Source organism: Canis aureus, chromosome 17 (genome assembly GCF_053574225.1).
Source record: "Canis aureus isolate CA01 chromosome 17, VMU_Caureus_v.1.0, whole genome shotgun sequence".
Classification (NCBI taxonomy): Eukaryota; Metazoa; Chordata; class Mammalia; order Carnivora; family Canidae; genus Canis; species Canis aureus.
The window spans coordinates 60,064,195-60,088,645 of record NC_135627.1 but is presented as its reverse complement, the minus strand read 5'-3'; the positions used below and the strand labels follow the sequence as shown (position 1 = coordinate 60,088,645).

General features: G+C 38.2%; 1 long non-coding RNA gene across 1 annotated transcript in view; it reads left to right on the top strand.

Annotated features, from left to right (window-relative positions):
• Window positions 1–1,169: 1,169 nt before the first annotated feature.
• Window positions 1,170–24,451, top strand: part of LOC144287589 (uncharacterized) — a 32,121-nt gene continuing 8,839 nt past the window's right edge. Inside the window, exon 1 of the long non-coding RNA XR_013355369.1 lies at window positions 1,170–1,273. This is a non-coding gene — a long non-coding RNA (uncharacterized LOC144287589). The remainder of the gene's footprint in view (window positions 1,274–24,451) is intronic.

Below are 24,451 nucleotides of genomic sequence, written 5' to 3'. Positions count from 1 at the left end.
ACATTTCAATTACAGTGGCCACAGCTCAAGTCCGCAGTGGCAGCCGGTATCCAGCGGCCCATCCTGGACGGTACCTTTCTGTGCTGTCCCAATCCCTCCTCCCATCCCCTTTTGACTCCACTCTAGTCAGGCTTTCGCCGTCACCACACTGCTGAAATTGCTTTTGCCAAAGTGCCCAGTAATCTCCATTTCACTCTATCTAGAGGTCAGTTCTCAGCCCGTATCTTGCCTGACCTGCCAGCAACATTTGACCCAGTTCATCCCCCTTTCCTGCCTGATAAACCTCCTTCACTCCACTTCCAGGACACCACAGCCTCCTGGCTTTCCTCTTGTGTCACTAGTTGCCACCCTCAGTCTTTTCTGTTAGTGTACTCTCAGCTCTCTGCCCTGCAAACGACGTCCCAGTGGAAGGTCCCAGGGCTTAGTCCTTCATTTTATTCACTTTTCTAGGTCCCTTGACCCCTTGGTGATCTTGTACGCCTAGCTGTCGTCTCAAGCCGGTATTTCTTCTGAGCCGCAGCCCGCCCTGCAATCTTCATCTGGGCCTGCATGTACATCTCCATCTGGGTGTCACAGGATATCGGACTTAACTCATCCAAAACTGATCTCTTGATCTCTACCTCCTGAACCTCCTTTTTCAGCTGTCTGTCCCATCTCAGTATATGGCAATTCCTTACTTGAGTGGCTCGTGCCAAAAGCCCTGGGACACGGTTGCTTCTCTCTTGCTCATAACCTTCAACCAGTCCTTGAATAAATACTCTCAGCTATGTCTTTAAAACAGATCCAGAACCAGGCTATTTCTTTCCACCTTGTCTGTTTTGTTTTGTTTTTTTTTTAAGATGTTATTTGTTTGTTTGAGAGAGAAAGAGAGACAGCACAGTAGAGGGGAGGAGCAGAGGAAGAGGGAGAAACAGAATCCCCACGGAGCAGGGAGCCTGATGTGGGGTCCCTGGGGCCATGAGCTGAGCTGAAGGCAGATGTTAACCAGCCAAGCCCCCCAGGTGCCCCACCACCTTGTCGGTTTTGCGCCCCATAGTAAATGGCTAGCACATGCTAGGGTAGTCAGTAGTAGGTGAGGGACAACTTCTTGAACCTCTGAGAAACAGGAACTGAAATAAGTTCTCAGTGGCTTATTCCCAAGTGCAGCGGGTGTTACAGATGCTACAGCAATAGCACACATCTGACGGTAGGAACAGGACAGGCTCAGAGTCGACCCTGGGTAAGAGGACACAAAATAGAATGGCTGAACCGTGGTCACTTGCAGCATAACCAGGTAGGAAGCCATGGCTCGGTCCCTCACTTTGCCACTCTTTATCCATCCAAAGCCACCAACCTAGGTGCGCCAATCATTACCTCCAACCCGTCTAAGAATCACCATCGCTGTCTCTTGCTTGGGTTGCTCTGATTGTAAAGGCCCTCGTTCCAGTTCCATATGTCATCTTCCCTTCTCCCTTAACATGGTGTAAGAGAAGGAAAACCTTTGCAGGCTCCTATTTTAATGTTTATAAATCAGCTTTGTGCTCTAATAGTTTTTCTATGTCATTGAATCCAAAATTTTTTAAATCGGGGAGTGGAAATCACAAAGTAGGAGACTTGCAGATTTTACATATTAAAATGAAAATTTTCTGAATATATAAAAAAAGCTGAAAAATATTTAAAAACTGGGGCAGGGTGCCTGGGCAAAGATGATTGAGCATCCAACTTTTGGTTTCGGCTCAGGTAGTGATTGATCTCAGGGTGGTGAGATGGAGCCCTGACTCTCTCCCTCTCCCTCTACCCCTCCCTCATGTGCTCATTCTCTCCCCCGTCTCTTTTTAAAATAAATAAAATCTTTAAAAAACACATTAGAAATTACTCAACAAACTGAAAAAATGTCACAAACACTAAGTTAAATGATTAATATTTAAATAGTGCAGTAGAATAGGAAACAAAAAAAAATATGTCAATAATACAAACAGTCCTTGAGAGCCAATACAAGTGGTTAGCAAACATACTGAAAAATGAGCATCCCTAAGAAAACAATTCAAAAACTGATAAATAAATCTTGTATTCAAAATCTCGTATTCAAAATTAATAGCAAACATTATTTTTCCAATAGTGATAGAATAAACTGTGATATGTATATTTGGTATTATAGAGGCCATAAAAATGACATATTGCAAGAATTTATAATGATAGAAAAAATTGTAACTTACATGAAAAGAGTGAGATATTAAATTATATGTAATCTTATATTTTAAAATTTCTAAATTTTAAAAAATTATAAAATAAGTAATAATTACACATTGAAAAGATTAGAAGAAAAGTTGCCAAAATATTATTATCTTTGAATAATGGCATTTTAGACATTGTTGATGTTTCCTACAGTGAATATATATTATCTTTACAGTGAAAAGAACTCCCTTATTTTTTGTAAATAAATGAAATAATAAAAATACACCTCTCATCCTATTGATGTAATTCTCTCTTAAGCTCCATCATTCACTATTAGGCTTTTATGCATTTGGTAAACACAAATCCTTTTTATTTATTTAATAATATTTTACTGTCTTAGTAGAATCTAAATTATTGCAAACATGTTTCTAAAAACAATGGACACAATGCTGGTGAATAAATAAGCAATCATAGTTTCTTGTTGACTTCATGAAATTAGAAAGAATCTAACCATTTACATCTACATGGATGGAACTGGAGGATATTATACTAAGTGAAATAACTCAATCGGAAAAAGACAATTATCATATAGTTTCACTAATATGTAGAATAAAGAAATAGTGCAAGGGACCATAAGGAAAGGAGCGGAAACTGAATGGGGAAAACTCAGAGAGGAAGACAAACCATGAGAGCCTCTTAACTCTGAGAAACAAACTGAGGGTTGCAGAAGGGGAGGCTGAGGGGTAGGTAACTGGGTGACGGGCATTAAGGATGACATGATGTGATGAGCACTAGGTATTTTACACAACTGATGAATTATTGAAAACTATATCTGAAACGATGTACTTACTATGTGTTGGTAAATTGAATTTAAATAAAAAATTTTTTAAAAGAAATAAAAAATGCCCCCCCCCCCCCAAAAGAATATGCCTCTCATCCCTCCCTGTCTACAAAGGGACAATAACTAAACAAGGCTTTGGATCCCTGAGGTCTTTCTTCTCTTCGTATTTGAAACACACAATCTCCTTGAAATTCCAGAAGGAATTTCAGCAAATTTTCGAGATGAAATGGGTCAGATCTGGGCTTAAAGAGTATAGAGGTTGATGTGACCCTTGATCTGAAAAGCTGATATAATAAAACAAAACTAAACTAATGCTAATTTTTAAATCATTGAATGCCCAGTTCATATTAAAAAGTCCAAGTTATTTCCAAAATGTCTTTTTACTTTTTGATTGTTCCAATCAGATCTAAACAATATCTTCTTATTGGATCCAGTAATATTCTCTTAAATCTAAAAGCAAAATATTAAAAATGACATAAATTTCCAATTACAGAAGAATGCTTAAATACATCATAACTATGAAAAGAAATAATATACAATCAGTAAAAATATTTTTTCAATTAATCATTATTTCAATTATTTATTATTTATTGTTTCAAAGACTATTTACTGGTATGGGAAAATGTTCCTGAGATCAAATTAAATGATAGGAAAAAAGTCAACAATTTTTTTCCAGAGGATAAATTCTTCGATATGGGATTTCTGTAACAAAGTGATATATTTAATTCCAGCAACAGTGTATAAAAGAACTCCCTTCCCCTCATTCTCACCAGCACTGGAGATACAGATTTTTAAAAATCTTGATGAGCAACAAATTATATCAGCCCATTTAAATTTGGATTTTAATGCTGAATTCTACTCCCAAAATATACTACATTATATGTTAACTAACTTACTTTAGATAAAAACTTGGAAAAAAATAAAAATTAAAGAAATTTGGATTTTAAGTTGGGGTGAGAGCAAAAATTCTACATATGTTTATTGGTCATTTTTATTTCTTCTTTGATGAACTACTTATTTCTAGACTTTATCTACTCTGCCTTTTTTCTATATAAAAATAGTTTTATGAATATACGATGTTTTTGCATGTTAAGGATATTAATTTCTTATGTTACTAATATTTTCCTTCACTCTATTGCTTGCATTTAATGATAAAAAATTTTAAAGCTAACATATCTTTTGAAAAATCAAATTTTTATGTAATCAAAGATCTTTCTTTTGCTCCATGTCTTTCCTCATTCTGTTTACTCTTAAAAAGTGTTTTTACATTTTTTCTAATCTTTTTACAAGTTCACATTTTATATCTAGATCTTTATCTATAATGTGGTTTTGTATCAGCTAGGAGAGGAAATCTAACAACATTTTCTTCTAAAATATCAATATCTTAATATATATTTCTTAATAATACATTAGTATCCCATGGATACCATGATACTGATGCCATCAGTATCAAATCTTAAACTTACATATATACTCAGTATATTCTTAGATTCTTCTCTGTTCTACTGATTTACTTGTCTTTTTCTCTGTAAAGTGCCATATGATTCTTATTATAGTAGCTTTAGAGTCTGCTGAAATATTTGGACAAATGTCTTTTTGCTATTCTTTTTCAAATATTTATTGGCATGTTTTATACATTTTCTCTTCCATAAAATTTTATATAAATATATAAAGTTCCTTAAAATCCTCATCTATATTTAATTAAGCATTACACTTATGTGTACATTTGAGAAGGACTGACAAAGTCACAACTAAAGGATGCTCTCTGCAACAAAGTTTACAATAGTAATAAATTTAAGTAATCCAAAGTTATTTTAATCAATAAAGGAATGGTTAAATAAATTATGGTATATCCACATATGATAACTATTCTGCAAAGAACACTCTCTAAGATTCATGTTCTTGTCCAGGCCCTTCCCACATTGAATCAGGGTTGGCATGTGTGTCCAATAAAATGTAGCAAATGTGATACCAAGTTGTTCTTAAGAAGCTTTGAGGATTCCATCTTGGTCAATGGGAAGTATACTCTGGGGGAAGCCAGCTGCCATGTAAGAAGTTTAGATGCCCTAAGACCTTCCTGCTATGAGACATCCTCAGGTACCTACATGAAGAGGCCACGTGGAGGCAATAAAGTGCCCAACCAGTCTCTGCTCTTCCAATTGTCCTAATTGAGGCACCAAAACCATGTAAATGAAGAAGTCAGCTTAGATATTCAGCTCAGCCGAACGTTGGATTCCAGTCCCAGCCGCCATTAAATTAGAGCCACACAGCCTAACTTAGTCAACCCATGAAGTTGTGAGGCACAAAATAATTGTGTTAAGTCACTAAATTTTGGAATGGATGGTTTTGCAGCCAGAGATAGTCACAACAGAAATTGGAACCTGGAACTGGAGTGCCACCATAACAAAATCCAAAACGGGTGACTTTGACTTTGACATTGGGCAGAGGCCAGAAGGTCTCGAGAGACAGTAAATGAAGGCTAAAAAGGCAGTGAAGATAATCTTATTGGAGGATGAAAGAAAGGACTAGTGTTACGTAATGGTGAAAAGTTTGGCAATATGTCACTCACGATAATGAGAAAAACAAAAAGGATTCCTAATGAATTGGTGAATTTGGCTAGAGAATTCTAGGCAGAACATCCAAGTGGCCAAATAGTTTCTTTTAGCTACATATGATAAAGTATGGATAAAAAGAGAGGAGTCAGAAACAGAGCAATTTTTTAATAGAATTTAAAGAAAATTTATGATATCTAAGATAATCTGTCTTGCAAAGGGTCTCAAAGTAAGAAACGCCCTCAGGATAAAAATTAAAGATGTAGCTGTCAGACATTTTGTGAAATGCAACACACATACATGTTTTATGAGTGTTTATAAGATACACACATACACGAAACATGTATGTGTGTTATATTGATACGCATACATGATAGGTTTAAATTTTAAATTCTATTTAATTTTTAAGAGATTTATGAATGTTGTTTTCATTAAATTAAATGAGCCCCAATAAGATTCATAGGCAATACACAAAGTTGTTAAGAGAATACTCTTCAGAGAAACATCACCAGCTTTGACCAAAAGGAACAAAGATAGTTCAAAATGAGAAGAAATCTCAAGGCCTCAACATTTACAGAATGAGATAGCCTCTCAGTTGCAAATAAGGACTTTTTCTTCTGAATCAGGAAAATTGACTTGGAAAGCCAGATAAGAGCCATGGAGAAATGTTTCCAGGTAGTAAGGCTGGGTCCTGATATAGCAACTAGCATTACGTGCCTAGTGGAGATTTGGAATTGCTATGGAATAGTTACTATTATATGATTCTAGTTCTCATCTTTTCCATGTTATCCTATGTATGTTTTATAATTATATCTTAAATGTGGGGTCCACATAACTTGTCTCACACAGTGGAATACTATGACAAACTCAAAAGGATGTGATAGATCTGGAATAAAACCTGTATGTAATATGACTTTAATTGAGAAAAACAAGTATTTAATATACATATTATGTAAGTATTTAATATAGTATGATTCCATTTTGATTAAAAGAAATATATATTCATACCTATATTTCTTATGTTTATCAACAGAGAAATAGATACATAGATAGGTATACGGCAGGCATACACATAAATAGATCTTTATAAGCATAGGAAAAATTACTCAAGACCATATACTCCAAACTGCTAATAATGGTTATTTCTAAGGATTGACATGGATAGAAGTGAGACTCTGTTTCTTTATAAAAATTCAAAACATGTGCTGGGATTATAGGTAATTTTTGCTTTTGGATATTTTAGAGATAATTTTAAATAAGATTAAAGTTTAAAACCAACCAGCTGTTATCATATACACACACACACATATATATGTATGTGTGTATATATATATATATGTACATATATATGTATATATACATGTGTGTGTTTTTAAATTTACATTTTAAAGCCTACTATATTTACATATAAACATGGATGTGTGTATGTACATATATATACATAACACACATATATCTGTGTTAAACTTAAAAGATGACTGTTACATGGAAGGCAGTATGTTCCTTGTTGCTTTAGTTACAACAATACTGGCCATACTTTAAAAGAAAAAAATGATCTTTTTTTTAAATGACATTTTTATGATCAAATGAAAACTATGTTCTCAAAAGGACTGGAAGATATACAGGCAATCTGCTACAAAGTCACAAAGTAATTCTTGAAAATCCTAACGTTCTGAAAAATCAAGTACTGGCAATAATAAGGTTTACCAGTAAACATAAAGGCTAGACAGCCCTCTTAAAACCTATAGAACTTTCTGACAAAAATAATCAAAACAATAGTACATTTGAGTCCTCTCAGGCATTAGACCCAGCATCACAAATAGATTATTTTTTTCACCCTTAAATACTAGGACTCATGATTCCTACTTCAAGAGTTAAGTCCTTCAGTGTATGTGCTCCTAATAGATACCAGTCTCATCAAAACTTAAAAATATATTTAAACTATGGCAATTCATCAAAGAATGTATTAGCATTGTGAATAATTCTTATTATACTTCAGGTTTTTTTCTTGAAGTATATTGATAAGGCTTTTTCAAATTATTTTAAGATAGCTCACTCTTAATCTCTTCAAAATGTTAAAATGCTGGGAAAAAAATAATCTCCCAGTAGATATAAAACTACTGTGTATGGACACATTTCTCTATTTATCAATCACATATGAGTTAATTGGCATGTAAAGCAACTCACATTATAGCAGAACACTGTGCAACAAAATGTTAATACTAGTTATTCCTGAAATGTGAAACTATGAGTAATTATAATTTCTTTTTATGATTTATCCCTATTTTTAAATTTTTATATAACATGCATTATTTTCCTAATTAGAAAAAGAGGGGTTTTTTTTTGTTTTTGTTGTTTGTTTTTTGTTTTTTGTTTTTAAGAATTGAAACTGTCTCCTTCCTTTGTAATTCCTCACACTCATGTAATATATACTTAGTCCTGTCACCAGTTTCTCTCCAACAGTACCTTCAAATGATTGCTCACTTTGGCCTCCACCAACTTCTTAGTTTTCTTGTAGAATTTAGAATTTAGTTGAATTTAGGAAATAGTTGAAAAATATTCCTCTACATTAGATATGAGATACAGAATGAAGAACCAAGGGGCAGTCCCAGGTCTTCGGAGATTATTTTCACTACAAAAAACCACTTTTGGTGGTTCATGGCAATTTCACGACCCATATTTGTGAGAGCGCCTGGCTCCTGCAGGAGCATCAAACTGCCTTGGCCACTTGACTCTTCTGAAGTTTTCTTCATTGACCAAAGTCTGGAAAATCAGGCCCTCTGGATAATGAAATCCTCCAATGGGCAAGTGTATTCTGCTTCTTTTCCAGCTCTAACTTGGCCATGTCTGAGCACTATTAAGCAAAGCATAAAATTCTTTACTTTTACTGTCATCAGTTGGGAGCAGACAAGGAGGAACAGGCTTGGGTAGGAGGGAAAAAGTTTTTAGTAAATGTAAGAAAGTTGCTTAATTGCAAGAATTTCATAAGTCATCCAAGAAGTGGTTGTTTCTAACCTGCATCCTAGGGATATTAACTCTTCTGAAAATGACTGCTTGATCTCAGCTCCACTTTTGTGAAATAACAAACCCAAATTCTATCATAAGTAACTATGGAAAGGATTATTTTCCTGACCTAAGGACCTAGAATATCACTTTTTGAGGTTTATATGACATTTCTGGAAAAATCACCCAACACTAAATATGGTGCAGGGATTTTAGCCTATATAATGTCAGGCTGTACCCTGGAAGCCCTCAAATGATGTCAGCCACTGGGCCTAGTACCACAGAAGGACAGGTAAATGAGATTATAACAGTTGGAACAGATGATCCCATGGGCATAGTCCCACCATCATCAACACCACAAAGAATAAGCCCACCTTGCATCAATCCCATATCAGAACACCATTCCAATGATCCTTCCTTGTCTGTTCCAACCCTAATACTTCATTTCCCATAATCTTTAACTAGGACCTCTGGAACTATTTTTTAATCAAACTTCTATATACCCTGGACCTAATTTCTACCTGCATATTTTTCTCTTGAAGTTACTGTTTCTCCTGTAGCCCTCTTGTACCTGTCATCATCTTACACTGCATATATCTGTAGGATCAGCAAACTTCTTTGTTCCCCATTGCTGTTTCTAGTTTATTAGCTTCTTATAAAAAATGTTAATCATATGAATTAATGATTAGTTTTGGGATTCAATAATTTGTTTATACTATTCTCTCCACTATCCTGATGCTATCCTCTACTGATCTAATTATTCCTTTTATTCATCAAAGATTTTGTGACTTTGATCACAGTTTTCTCTGCCAGGAAGCACAAAGTCTCTGGATCAGAGAACATCATGTTTATTACTCACAGAGCATGTTCGCACCAGCTCCCTGAGCCTCAATCCCCATAAGGTGACATAATGAGAGCCAGAAAGAAGTACCCCATGCAAACAGCAAGGTTGTATACAGGGGAAGGTACCTGAGATGATAAGCTTACTTAGGGTGCCTAACACATCTGCCCCGCCTCCCTTCTGGAAGGAAAAAGAGAGAAAGAGAGACAGAATTTTACTCTGGAAGGTAAACAAATCCTCTCTGAGATTCTGGGGGAAGGTCCTTGGGTGTTTACTACCCAGAAATGTAAGCACATGACCCCATGAAAAGTAAGTCTCTAAGTCTCTCTAGAGTAACACACTATCTCTAGCTTTCTAAGGTATATTCGTTATTCAGTCATCATCTAACCAAGTTTGCTAGTGTTCTCTGCTTGAAAAGCCCAGTCGGAGCAGAAATGTAAAAATATGCATGGAGAATTATCTCTCAGAATTACCCCAGAACTGGTCATTACTCAAAACCTCTCTATAACCAAAATCATTAAATCATGTTCCTGCTAACTCCTTTCCACCCAGGTTGCTGCGTGGGCTCCTTAGATTACAAATGTTCTTTAATCTCTTTAGGGTCTCTAGTCTACAGACTCTTCCTCTTCCTCCCAATCCATCAGGCTTCTTTTTCGAATCCCTCCTTTCTAACTTGAATTTCATGTTACATAATTTCAATAATATGTTTGCCAGTATCCTAAACTCCCTCTTTTTTTATTTACATTTATATCAGCAGTTGCTAACAAAATGACAATGTTACCTGAACCTCTTTCCCTCAGGGAAAGGGCCCAACCCTGTTCCTGAGTCAAGATAGACAAGTATTGATGGAAAAAGTAACATATGGAGCATATGGGGATCATGGTGAAGTCATAAACACCAAAACAAATGTGTCCTCAACACATCTTAGCAAGATTCCTACATGCATTTAAATCAGTTCTCTTTCCCACTTTCTAGTAAATACTTCAAATTTTCTCCACCCTTCTTGGATCTCTAATTTGCCCTTTTATCTTCACCTTCCCTTTCACTCTTTTTTTTTCTTCCCTCTCACTCTTAAAAAATGGCCTCACTTCCTACTTCACAAAGAAAATAAAAGCCGTAAGACGAAGCTCCCATGGTGAACTCCTTATATCTACTCATCGTTCTTTCTCCTCTTCAGTTAGAGTAGAATTAGTCCTTCTCTTTTCTAAGACAATTTGTTCCGATTGCTACATTGGCCTTTCCAGGTACCTTTCACCATCTCTTCTCTCTCCTTTATATTCCACATTTCCTCTCACTTGAATCTTTCCTATTGACATTTACACTTACTCAAGTTTCTGCCATCTACAAAGGAAAAACGAAACAATCCTCATACCTTCTAACTAGTCTTTCCACATTTACTTTTGCTGTCTTCCCAATCTATTTTCCACCCCACAGCCTCTGTGATCTTTTCAAATTAGACCATGGTCACCACCTCCTAACCCTGCCCCACTTAAAACTCTTCAGTGGCTTCACTAGCCCTTTGAATGATAACCCAAACTCTGCAAATGCCTTATAAAGCCCTGCTGGCCTGACCTGTCCCCCGCCCCTTTCAACTTTAGTTTGCACAACCCTCTTTCCTTACTCTCCGTACTACATTTTCACTGCTCTTCTTTCTCTTCATCAAATTTGCCATTTCATTTATCCCCAGGACCATTGTGCATGCTTCTCCAATTGCCTGTTGTGTGCTTCTTTCTTTCTACATTCTTTACCCCATCCCTGACCAGCTCATCTAGTTCAGAAATTTTCTAATTTGGGGAAGACTTCCCAGAACCCCAAATCAGATAATTCTCCTTCAGAGTAATTATCTCTGAAATACATTTATCTTTGTGATTATTTGATTAGTAGCTATGTCCCTCCAGCAGACTATAAACTTCATTAGAAAAGTAGAAAAATCCAGCACGATTCCTTGAAGTTTAGCCCATCATAAACAAAGTATTGAATACATTTCAGATGAAGGAATAAATGAATGAATGAAGACTGGCAAAGAAGTACTCCTCATCCACCCAGCTCCCATAATCAAGACAAATCTTGGTTTTCTAAAGAAGAAGTTGTCATAGCCACATCATTGATGTTTAGTTCCTAAAACAAGCTATATTATATGCTAAAGGAAGAAGCAGGGCTAAGAAAGTTAGTGCTGCCTTCTGCTCATCCTCTAACCATCTTGCTAATCCCCCAAAGGAGGGCATTCACCACAAAGCAAAGTAGTCATCTCTGTTTCTATTATTCTTAGTATGTTTGTTGAGTGACATGTCAATTATAGTCCTCTTGCCCCTGATTGCAGGGGTCATTTGAGCCTAAGAGAACTCACTCTTAATCCTGTCCAGAAAATACAATATCATATTCCAGTTTGGTGGTTGAATGTACCAGATGGGTACACACGGCCAAGACACTGCAGGGTTATGAACTCTGTGGGGTCAATATACTCACAGGAGAAAATTCTGAGATTTAAGCTCTTGGAAGAGATGACCACTGGAGCTGAATTTTTAAATATACTTTTATGGGATCTTATTTTCAAGTTGCTTCTTCACCATTAGCATGGAATCAGCCATTTAGGGAACAACCTCTACAGGAAAATCAGATGCTTCTCATTTCCAAGTTGACTCCTTAGAAGACCCTGGAGTGAGTTCATCGTTAGTTACCTAAAGAATTTCAAAACATTTAATTTAGTGGCTGCAAATGACAATGACAGTAACAATAGATACTCATTATGGATCTTCTTCTAGAAGCCTGGTGCTTCATATAATGTTCACAGCAATCCTGGGAAATAGGAAACACCTTTAGCATTTTGTATATGAGGAAATTGAACCTTAGGAAAGTAATTTTCCCAAAGTTCCTTGGGATATAGGTGAGAAAGCAAGATTTCAAACCCAGATTTGTCTGAAGTAAAAAAAATCTTGGTTTTTCTTGATGACACCATGAAGATACCTAAAGTAATGTGAGAATGTGACTTCCAGAATGTGCTGTATTTTTCCATAGTTTCTTCACCCACTTCCTGCATCCTTACTTCAGGTTCATAGGTCTTTCCCTCTCTCATCCCAAACCCATTGTCACTTTCCTGAAGGAACACAAAATAAGATGTCTTAGAGAAATAGTGATTTTCCTGGGTTTCCTCCAGTAAGAACTCCCTGAACTTTACCATAAACCACATTGGGCTAAGAAGGCCTCTGCTGTATTTCAAAGCATCTAGAGTCTACTCCTACCATGATACACACTAGGTTATAATGTTTACCAGTTTGTAGTTCTCTACTACAGAGCTTCTGAGTAGGATGAAACAAGTCATAGTCACATTTGCATCTCAAGCACTGTGGCATATAGTTGGCAATTTTCTTATTATTAAATACATCAAGACACCTCCTTACTTCTTTCCAGATCCTTAAGAATAGATATCATACTTTTTAAAGTAAAAAAATTAAAACTAAAACAATGCAGAAAAAGGTCTTCAGGGACACAATGCCTGCCTAAAGCAAGTTTAATGAAAACAACATTACCAGGCTAACAAGCTTCAGGTAACAAGAAGCAGTGCAGAAGAACTATATAAATATGGAAAGAGATTCCCTCTGAGGCATAGTGTAAAGGAAAAACCTAAAGCTGAGAATGGACATTGAGAAAAAGCCCCCAGCCAACCAATCTCCACCCTAAGCACATAGTATCACTAGAGAAATTTTAAATCTATGATGCATTCATTGTAAGTAATCATAATAATAATAGTCCACAATACCAGCTCAATTCCTGACTAGATTGACCAATAATCCACATTGAGGCCTAACAGAAAGAAGTATTTATTTCCAGGCATAAAAACCACACTTTAGGATCTACTGTCCTACAGAAGATATCTAGCCTTCAACAAAAAAATTACAAACATACAAAAATAAAGCAAGAAGAAACAACACACTATTTAAAGTAAATAAATACAAAAAGACTCAGATATAACACAAAGTTTGAAACCATAAGGCAGGAAATTTAAAATAACTATAATTATATGTTAAAGGCTTTAATGGGTAAGGAAGACAGTATGCAGTATCAGACAAGTAATTTCAGCAGACAGATGAAAACAACAAAGGGAGGTTCGAATAGAGATGCTAGAAAAAAAAAAAAAACACAGCTACAGAGATGAAGGATGCCATGGAGTGGATCATCAATAAATTTGACACCAAGAAAGAATCAGTACCTGAATATAGCGTAATACAAATTACCCAAATTGAAACACACACACGCACACAAAAGAGTGAAAAGAGCAGAACAGAACATCCAAAGGATGTAGGACAATGATATGTATCTTTTTTTTGTAATTTGTAAACAATTATTTTTTAATTTAAATTCAATTTGCCACCATATAGTAGAACACCCAGTTCTCATCCCATTAAGTGCCCTTCTCAGTGCCCATCACCCAGTCACCCCATCCCCCCATTCTCCTCCCCTTCTGCAACACTTTCTTTGTTTCCCAGAGTTAGGAGTCTCTCATGGTTTGTTTAACTCCAGTTAAACTTCTCTTAGAAGAAGAGAAAAGGAATAAGGCAGGTAAAACATTTGAAGGTATAATGGTCAAGAATTTTCCAAAATTAATGACGGATACCAAAATACAGATCCAAGAAACACAGAGAACATCAAAAAGGATATACACAATACAATGCAAAACAAGCAAACCCTAGAAATACCTTCTTCAAACTCCAAAAAACAAAAATCAAACAAAAAAAAAACTGTCAAAAAAACAAAGAAAAGAGAATAAAATGTTGAAGGCAGACAAAAATAAATGATACATTAATACTGATATAAACAAATGATTGAATAAGTAAACACTGGAAAAGAAAGGACAAATATCCCTTGCAGAAGAATTTCCAATAATTTATGCAGATACTCTCCCCTTAAGGAAGGAGAGTAGAACTCCCCACTCCTGAAGTATGGGCTTTGCATATACATTTACTTCCAAAAAGTTCAAAAAGAAGGGAATAAATGTAAAATGGAGAAACCTAACAAACACCACCTCTGCCAGATGATCAAGCCAACATCAACGGCGATATGTCACGTTGACAACACATACCCTTGATATGATGGCACAAAAATGTCACTTTACCCCTCCAGTCTTCTTCCCAAAACTCTAAAACCCCAGCCTCACCATGAGAAAAACATCAGACAAATCCAAATCAAGAGATATTCTAAAAAATATCTGACCAATATTCTTCAAAACTATCAAGATCATCAAGAGCAAGGAAATTTTGAAAAACTGTCACAGACAAGAGGACACTAAGGAAACATGACCAAATATAACATGGTATTTTAGATGGGATTCTAGAACACAAAAAGGACATAAGGTAAAAACTAAGAAAATCTGAGTAAGTATGGATTTTGGTTAATACTAAGCTATCAATATTGTTTCACTAATTGTAATGATCTATCATACTAATATGAGATACTAATAATAGGGGAAATTTGGTATGGTGTATATTGAAACTGTTCCACAAGTCAGTTTTTCTGTAAATCTAAAACTGTTCTAAAAATAAGTTTTATTAGACACCAGATAAAGCTAAAGACATATTGCATACAGAGGAACACAGATAAGAACAAACTTCTCATCCAAAACTGTGAAAGCCAGGAAAATATAGAGTGACATCTTTAAAGAAAGATATTTTTTAAAAGTTAACCCAGAATTCTGTATCCAGGAAGGCATTTTTTTTTAATGAAGGAAAGATATTCTTTTTTTCTAACTGAGAGAATTCATTGCCAGTAGACCTGCACTATAAAAATTTTCAAGAATATCTTTCAAGCAGAAAGACTATAATATCAGACAGAAAGTTGGATCTACACAAACAAATGAAATGTGCTGTAAAGAGAATGAATAAAGGTTTATAAAATCATCTTCATGCTAGTAAGTGTTCTAAAAGATAACTATGCGAAGCAAAAAACATTATCACTATGTTGTGTGTTTATAACATAGCAAAAATAAAATGCAGAGCATAAGATACAGGATAGAGAAATTGGGAATATACTGTCTTAAGGTCCTTATGCTACATATGAAGCAATATTGTATTATTTGAAGGCAAGCTCAGATTAATCAAAGACTCATGTTGTAAGTAGGGCAAGCACAAAAAGTTAAAATAAGAAAGAAGCATAAATAATAAGCCAATATTGAAGATAAAATGAAATAATAAACAATTAAATTATCCCCCCAAAAGGCTGAAAATGGCAAAATAAACAAAGAACAGATAGAACACATGGAAAATAGCAAGCACGTGGGCAGATTTTAATGCAACCACATTAAAAATTATATTAAATATAAGCAATCTCAACAAAATAATGAGAAGACAGAGATTTTCAGATTGAACAAAAAAGCAAGATCCAGATTATATGCTGTCTACCAGAAATTCAATTTAAATATAAAGATGAATTTAAAGTAAAGGGATAGAAAAATGTATAGTATACCAACAATAATTAAAAGAAAAGCTGACATAATTAGTATAAAATGAAGTATACTATGAAAGGAATGTTACCAAGGAAAAAAGAGAAAAATAATCTCTGAACAAAGGGATAAATTCTCCAAGAAGATATAACAATCCCAAGTGTGTATTCACTTAACAACAGAGCTTCAAAATTCTTGAAGCAAAAGTTTATGGAACATAAATGAGAAAATAGAGAATCCACAATAGTAGTGGAAATTTCAACATTCCTCTTTTTATAATTGGTAGAACAAGTAGACTGAAGTCCTGATCATTACTATCAATGAACTTGACCTAAGTGATATTTGTAGGATTACTACACCCAACAATAACATTATACATATTCTCTTCAGGTGTAATTATTATATTCAATTAGAGCATATTTTATTCCATCGACAAATTTTACCAAATTTAAAAGACATCATAGTAAGAGTGTTCTTTTACCATATCAAAGTTAAATTCAAAAATTACTAACAAAGATATCTGTAAACCCTCAAATATTGGGAAATTAAATAAGTCTAAATGAGAAGGATCAAAGAGAAGGTCTCAAGGTCAATTTTAAAATATTTTGTACTAAAAAAAATAAATAAAAAATAAAGTATTTTGTACTGAGAGAAAACTAAAAAGCAGCATATAAAAATTTGTGGAATGTATCTAAAGCAGTGCTTAGAGAGAAATGTTAGCATTAAATTCTTATATAAAACATAGTCACAAAAATCCTGTATAAATACTAGCAAATTTAAGGTAGCAATCTATAAAAATATATTTTAAAAGAAAGTACATCATGACCAAGTAGGATTTTTCCAAAATGTAAGGTTGGTTCAACATTCAAACACAAATCAATATAATTCACCATATTACAAAATAGAGAAAAAATAATATGATCATCTTAATAGATGAAAAGATCAGGAACAAGACAAGGTTGTCCTCTCTCACCACTCTCATTCAATATCACACTGAAAATTCTAGCAGATGCAATAAGAAAAAATAAAAGAAGGGCATACAGATTGGAAAGGAAGAAATGAAAGTCCCTATTTGCAGCTCAAATGCTTGTCTAAAGAGAAACACAGAATCTACACACACACAAAAAAAAATGTTTCTGAAACTAATAGTTTAGCAAGGTTGTAGGATAAAAATCAATATACAAAAATCCATTATATTTCTGTATACCAACAATGAATAATTGAAATTCAAAATATATAAAATAATACTATTTATAACACCCTTCTCCCAAAAATACTTAGGTATAAACCTAACAAAACACATGCAGAATAGGTATGCTAAAAGTTACAAAACACTGATTAAAAAAAAAAAAAAAAAAAGCAGAGTCTTAGGTAAATGGAGAGATATACCATGTTCATAAAATGGAAGATTCAATATTGTTAAGATCTCATTTTTCCTTAAATTGGTGTATACATACCATGCAAACTCAATCAATATCTCAAAAAGATTTCTTTTTTTTTTTTTAAAGATTTTTATTTATTTATTCATGAGAGATACAGAGAGAGAGGCAGAGACACAGGCAGAGGGAGAAGCAGGCTCCATGCAGGGAGCCTGACGTGGGACTCAATCCCGGGTCTCCAGGATCACACCCTGGGCTGAAGGCGGCACTAAACCGCTAAGCCACCAGGCCTGCCCTCAAAAATATTTCTTTATAAATGCCAAATAGAATAACCAAAACAATTCTGAAAAAGAAAACACAAAGCTGAAAAACTCACTGTATATGTTCTCAAGATTTATGACAAAACTTTGGTTAAAAAGAAAAACTTCATATTTATAAAAGGATAAATACAGATTAGTGAGACACAATAGAGTCCAAAAAAAAAAAAAAAACGTACATGCGAATATAGTCAACCAATTCTTGACAAAAGTGCAAAGCAATTCCATGGATAAAGAATAGTATTTTCAACAAGTCGAATTAGAGCAATGTATGTATGTATATGATATATATATTATACATACATATATAAATACATATATATGCAAAAAATGAACCTCAACACATACCTTGCACTCTATTTAAAAATAACTCAAAACTGATGTAATGTAAAGGATAAAACTAGAAAATTCCCAGAAGAAAACATAGGAGAAATCTGTGTAACCTTGTGTTAACCAATGAATTCTTAGATATACCACAGAAAGGCCAATCTGTAAAATAATATATTTATATGTTGTACCATATCAAAATTCAGAACTTTTGCTCCATAAAAGATACTGTAAGGGAATCAAAAGGCAAGTCAAATACTGAGAGAAAATATTTATATATAACATATCTGACCAAGGACTTCTATCAAGAGTATATAAATTCTCAAAACTTAGTAAGAAAACAACTTTAAAAATTGATAAAAGATCTGGACATACACTTCACCCAAAAAAAGATACCCCGAAGGCAAATAAGCACATGAAAGATATTCATATCATTAGTCATCAGGGACCCAAATTAAAAAGGAAATACCACTATTTACCTACAAAAATGGTTGATTGATTGACCGATTTTGAGAAAGAGAATGAAAAAGAGAGAGAGAGAGAGGAGGGAGAAAGAGAATCCTAAGCAGGCTCCTCGCCCAGCACGGAGCTCAATGTGGGGCTCGGCCTCACAACCCTGCGATCACGGCCTGAGCCAGAATCAAGAGTTGGTGACTTTACCAGCCGAGCCACCCAGGCAAGACCCTGGATTATTTAGATCAAATAAACTGACAATACCAAGTGGTGTCACAAGATGCTCTCGGATCTTGCTGGTGGGAAAGCGAAATGTCACAGCCCATTTGGAAACCAAGTTCACCGTTTCTTACAAAGTCCACCCTGGGCTGACCATATGGCCCCGGGAGCTCACTCTCAGGGTTCTGCCCAAGAGACGTAAAATCCCACGTTCACACGAAAACCTGTGCACAAAGGTTTTACGGCTGCTTGCTTCACCATCACTCCAAACTGGACGCCGCAGCAACCACAAGGGTGAGTGGATGCACAGACCGTGGCACGTCCCTGCAAAGTTTTGCTACTGGATGGTGAAAAGGAACAGCCAGTCCACCCATGCACGCAACAGCACAGAAGAATCTCTAAGGGGTTTTGCTAAGAGAAGAGTCATCCCCAGAGGCTGCACGCTGCACATTCCCTTTACATGATCTTCGGGAAAAGGCAAAACTGCAGGATGGAGCCCAGCTCAGCGTCTGCCCGCCCTTGGAAGACAGAGAATGCACATGGACCAGCGGCGTGAAGTCATTTATTGAAGCAACAGAACCCAGTGTCTGTGGATCGTGGTGGTAGAGACACGGCGCTGTGTGTTTGCTGAATCTGTACGTCCCTAAGGGTGCATTTTACAGTTTGCAAACTTAAAAGCGGAACAAAAATAAGAGGTCCTTCATTCCAAGGAGAAGCTCGAATTGAAGAAAATTCAAAAAATTCAGATCTGCTCTAAATCTGGTCATCCTACAGAAGGGGTCCTGCCCCCAAGAAAAACCATGGCCCTATCCCCAAGTCCTGGGGGAAGCCATTTAGCTCTGCATGTCACAAAAGCATTTCTTGGAGGGGGAGGGAGTGTACTTTAAGATAGAATAATCGAATGAGGTACGTCCCCACGCTCCCTCCCTGCGCGAGAGGCCCTGATAACACACCAGCGCCGCAGACCGTTTGGGCAAACCTAACCCTTTCCCTCTTCAATAAACCGAGGACTGGAAAGCCTATAAATGTGCTATTTCAGCTGTTTTAAGCAGCTTATCGTGATTTTCTGAGAGTCTGGCCTCAAGACTCTGGATCCCTTCTTAATAACATTTAATGCTACCATTATGTAATTGAATCCATTTTGTCTGTGTAGTGGGAATATCATTAAACTGTAATTCATTTCACTGTCTTCGAGCTTTCAGACCCTCAAATCCCAGAGTCCAGAACATCAGGAACTTGAAGCAGGGAGCGATCCTAATCCTTTCTCTTCCCGCCGCCCCCTGGGCCAGGCTGAGTTTCTGCAGCCTGCGGTGTAACCCACTTCATTATCGACAACACCCCGGGGTGCCTCAGGCCCCCGGCCCCATCTGCAGGCCGCATCCCCATGGGTGAGTGCCTTAAACCCTCTGATACAGACCGTGACACCCGCTCCCCATTTGCTGAGTCTCCGTCTGGGCCCAGAGCATTCCTGGATACGCCGTCATGTCAGGAGATGGTACCTTCTCCGACGGCTGCGCCCTCGACGTTAAGTACCTGGCACCTTGCCACCTAACGTGCAAGTAGCCACAGGATTATTGGAACCACATGTTCATTAGCGACGTTGGCACTGGCTCAGCCTCCACTGTCCGAGGCTAATGTTCTATATTCCATCATAGCCCAGGCGCGGGGACAGCGTAGGATACAGTTCGGGCCCGAGAACAAACAGTCTTCTTTGACGAAATCCGAGTCCTCAACTGTTAGAAACACGATCCGGTTTCTATCTTGACATATGTCTGCACTGATGTTTCAGAGAGGGACGTGTTTTGAAAGAAAACACCGTTCTTGCACTGTTATCTTTGCAAAATTGTATTGATTCTTTCCACCACTCGCAGGGACAACCGGAGTCTGCCGGCTTCTTGCTGTGCTAATCACTCCATCCCTGGAGATTCGTGCAAGAGTGTTTCACTTAATATAAAGGAGTGACTCAGAATCGTTGCTTTCAATTAAGAAAGCCTGAGAGAGTTCTGAGAACAGTGTTCTCTTCTTCTGGAAGTGGAGGGGGGAGGGGGTACTTGGACAGGGAGGGAGGGAAGGAAAGAAGAGAAAAAAAAAACATAAGCAGAAAAATGACTTGTGCACTCAAAATGAAATCATCAGTTCCATGCACTATTTTCATCAAATTTAATTCAGATTGCCCAAGTTCTCAGCCTTTCAGACATGATTTATTTACAATGCATACTTGCTTTTTTGGTTCCATCCTGATAGAGAGACATGCTGGGTTTGTTTTTTTTTTTTAACCTTTTTATTATCATTTATTCTCATGTGTGTGCATCTCATACATAAGTCAGGGGCTTTTGATTTCCCCGTATCTTTTACTGGAGAAGCAAACCCCTCTCCCAATATGTGTTCCATAAAGCCGCCAAAAGCATTTGTTTGACCCCACGAGCTGTATTTTTCTTTCTTTTTACAGAAGTTTTCTACAGCAAAGCATATATTCAAGCCCCTTCTTGTTTATGTGTGGCAACCTTAAAGCAGGATTTTGCAAATTTAGAAACCTACATTGTGGGGAAACGGATTAAAGTGTTTTTATGTTTGCTTCTGGAAATCATGGCATCGAAGGCCAGGTTTTTCCCTCCTGGATGATCCACGAAGTATCACAATCCTCCCATGTATGGCCAGATCTACCATAATAAAATATTTTCCAGAAATCCGAGGGGGATCTAACCTCACCAGCTTCTCCCCAGCGCAGCTGTACTCCAGCCAAAACCAAGTACTCTCAGGTCGGGGTAAGCGTCCCCCGCATGGGCCACACTGGTGCGGGCCCACCCGGCGGCCTTCCCACAGGAGGTCACACGGCCTGGGGGCGTGCACCGTGGCCACTGCGACCTGCCCCAACGCAGTGCAAGCACGTGGGTCCAGTAAATCAGGAAAAAGAAAGAAAAAAATTTTGAAAGGATTTGGTATTCCATTTTTTACGAAAACCATTAAAATGATGGCAGATAAAGTCAGGTAACAGCGAGAGCCACCTTCTGGGATCTCCTAGGTGTTTGCAGAGCACTGCTTGCTGGCTTTCTTCTGACTTGTGTCAGGGGCCCCGGCCTTCAGGGCTGGAGGCCTTGCCAGGCCTTCCTGTGGCCCTGGTCCCCTCACCCGCCCCGGCCTGGGGGACGCCCGGCTATGGCCTGTCCCTGCGCTCATGCACCCACCCCACGCCGTGTGCCCCGAGCCCCATGCCCACAGCTCCCGAGGGAAACCCTCGCTGGTTCGCTTCTCTCCTCGGCTCCATGTCGCACAAATGGAATTCGGAACTGCCTGAGGCCACGTGCAGGGTCAGGGCGGCCTTGGGGCCCTCTTCCCGCATGACCTGTCCAAGGGGCCGAGAAACGCGTCTATTGTCCCCTCGCCTCCGGCGGGTGTGAGGTCATGGTGCCCGCGGCGGAGGGCACGCCAGGGAAAGGATGCCCCGGCACAGATGTGCCCCGGGCCAGCCACCAGGACAGGTGAACCCCGGGTGGCCAGGACAGGTGCATCCCAGGCCAGGTCGCCAGAACAGGTGCGCCCCAGGCCAGCCACCAGGACAGGTGCACCCCAGGCCAGCCGAAGACCCCGAGAGGAGCTCCCTGAGCCCAGCCAGGGCCCCTCGCTCTGTACCAGTCGTGCCCTCCCTTCCAAGCCAGCCTGGGGCCGCGGGTGGTGCGCGGCCACAGGGTGTGCCGTTGGCAGATGCGCACACACGGCAGGATGCTCGCTTACACAGAGACGCCCTAGGCCCAGGTGGATGGCCGTGGTGGCCCCGCCCTGCACCCTTGACCCAGCGGCTGTGGAGGTCGCGGTGGCCTTCCAAGCCCTGACACATGCAAGGTGGGCCACAAGGCGGGCCGCTGCTTCCTCCTCCCCAGCCTCCTGCAGACACGGGCCAGGCTCCAACCCAGACGGCAGGTGCAGAGGGAGCCACGTGCAGGCCCCCCCCCCCCCCCAACAAACGACACCGCGTTCATTCAACAGGCATTTTCCTGTCTATTTGGGCAAAATGACAGCTTCAGATTTTAAGTGAAAGACAACTTAAAAGATGAGCAACTATTGTTTGTCTTTTGGTTTGGGTTTTTTTTGTGGGGGGGGAGCAGGGAGAGAGGAGTGGAAAATGAACATCAAATAGTTCGCATACAATATTTGAACGAGCTAAGTAGAAACATCGAAATCAAATTACTTTTAAGGCACAAATGATTCGTCAAATAAGAGGGACGGTGTTCGGAATGGTGCGCCTGGGACTTCAGCGACCCCCAAACAGGCGCTGAAGAAGTTCTCACGTGCCTGGTTGACACCTTCCAAACCTAAAGTCTGACCCCTGTTTTAAGTAAAGAGGCACTCCCTAATTTTCCTAAGATCACCTATGCAAAAAATGTCAAGTGTCACTCAAACCCAACGTAGAAGCAGAGTTAACAGCCTCTCAGGCATCCAACACTCAGTTTCTACAACTATCAACCTGCCACCACTTTTGTTCGTCTGTTTGTCCCCCAAGCTGCTTCTGCCTCCCCTGATTATTTGAAGCACATCCAAGAAATTGTATGATTTCACCCATGAATCTCTCTTACTCTGGGATTCTTGGGTAAGAAATAAAGATCCTTTCTTAAAACAAAACTGCAGGCAGTACCATGACCATACCTTAAAAAGGTGTAACGTGGATTTCCTAAAGGTATCTGAACATCCTATGTTTCTTTTTTTTTTTTTTAAGACTTTATTTATTTATTCTTGAGAGAGACAGATGCAGACAGAGGGAGAAGCAGGCTCCATGCAGGGAGCGACTCGATCCCGGGACTCCAGGGTCACACCCTGGGCCAAAGGCAGGTGCTAAACTGCTGAGCCACCGGGGCTGCCCACCTGTGAGTGTTCCAAGGAGCTTTGTCCTCCTGACTGAGATTCAGGTAAGGTCCTTACCTGGTGTCTGGTCGACCCGTTGCCTTAAAGCCGGGTGGCTCCGCTCCTTTCCTCGCCGGCTGCTGCTGTTACCGCTTATCGTGGTTGAGAAGCTCCGGCCGCTGTCCTCTCTCTGGGTTTTGCTGACCCCATCCCCATGGCCTCGCTGAGTATTTCCTGCTGTTCCTTGTGCCCCTGTAAGTGGCGATTATTTGCCTGTAACCCCTCCGTTTTTAGAAGCTCACTTTATGTAACAATCTCTTGTCCAGGACACAACTTTGAAAATACGGGTCTTGCTTTCCTTAGAGTAGATCTTCTCTGCCAGGCAAAATTTATATGTATGCTGTTTGTATATCAATCTTTTCTACTGTTGCTTCTGAGTTTTAAGTCACAGAAAAGTTTTGTTCACTTTGTATTTTTGTATGGTACCGGTAGGGTGTGGGGTTTTTTGGTTGGTTTTGTTGTTTTTTTCTTAATTTAACTCTCTAATACACTGAATGATGTGCAGTGTGAAGAATGGATGCAGTTTATCTTTTTGCCTAAGGCCACCCAGCTCTCACAACACTTTTTATTTTTTTAAAAATTTTTTTTAATTTTAATTTTTTTAAATTCACAACACTTTTTAAAAGTGTATGTCTTTCCTCACCGATTTGCATGTGTAACGGAACCTGTTTCTGGATGTTCTAATGCATGAGCCCAACTGCGTATTCATGTACCCAAACCCCTCTCTTTGTAATGTGTTTTATTATCAGCTTGTTCTAGCTCCGCTCTCTGTTTTGTTCTTTCCCTGGCTATTCTTGCATGTTATTCCAAGTGAACTGTTCAACTCATCTAATTGATTATAAAAATTTAAAAACCTGATGACATTAAAGGTTTAAACTAATTTAAAGAGAGTTGACAGCTTTAAAACGTTGAATCATCCTATCCAGGAACATAGTATGCCTTTCCATTTGTTCAAGTTTACTTTTGTATTTTGAGGGAAATGCGTGTAAGTTCTCTTTATGTAGTTTTTTAATATGTCTAGTTTAATATACACCTT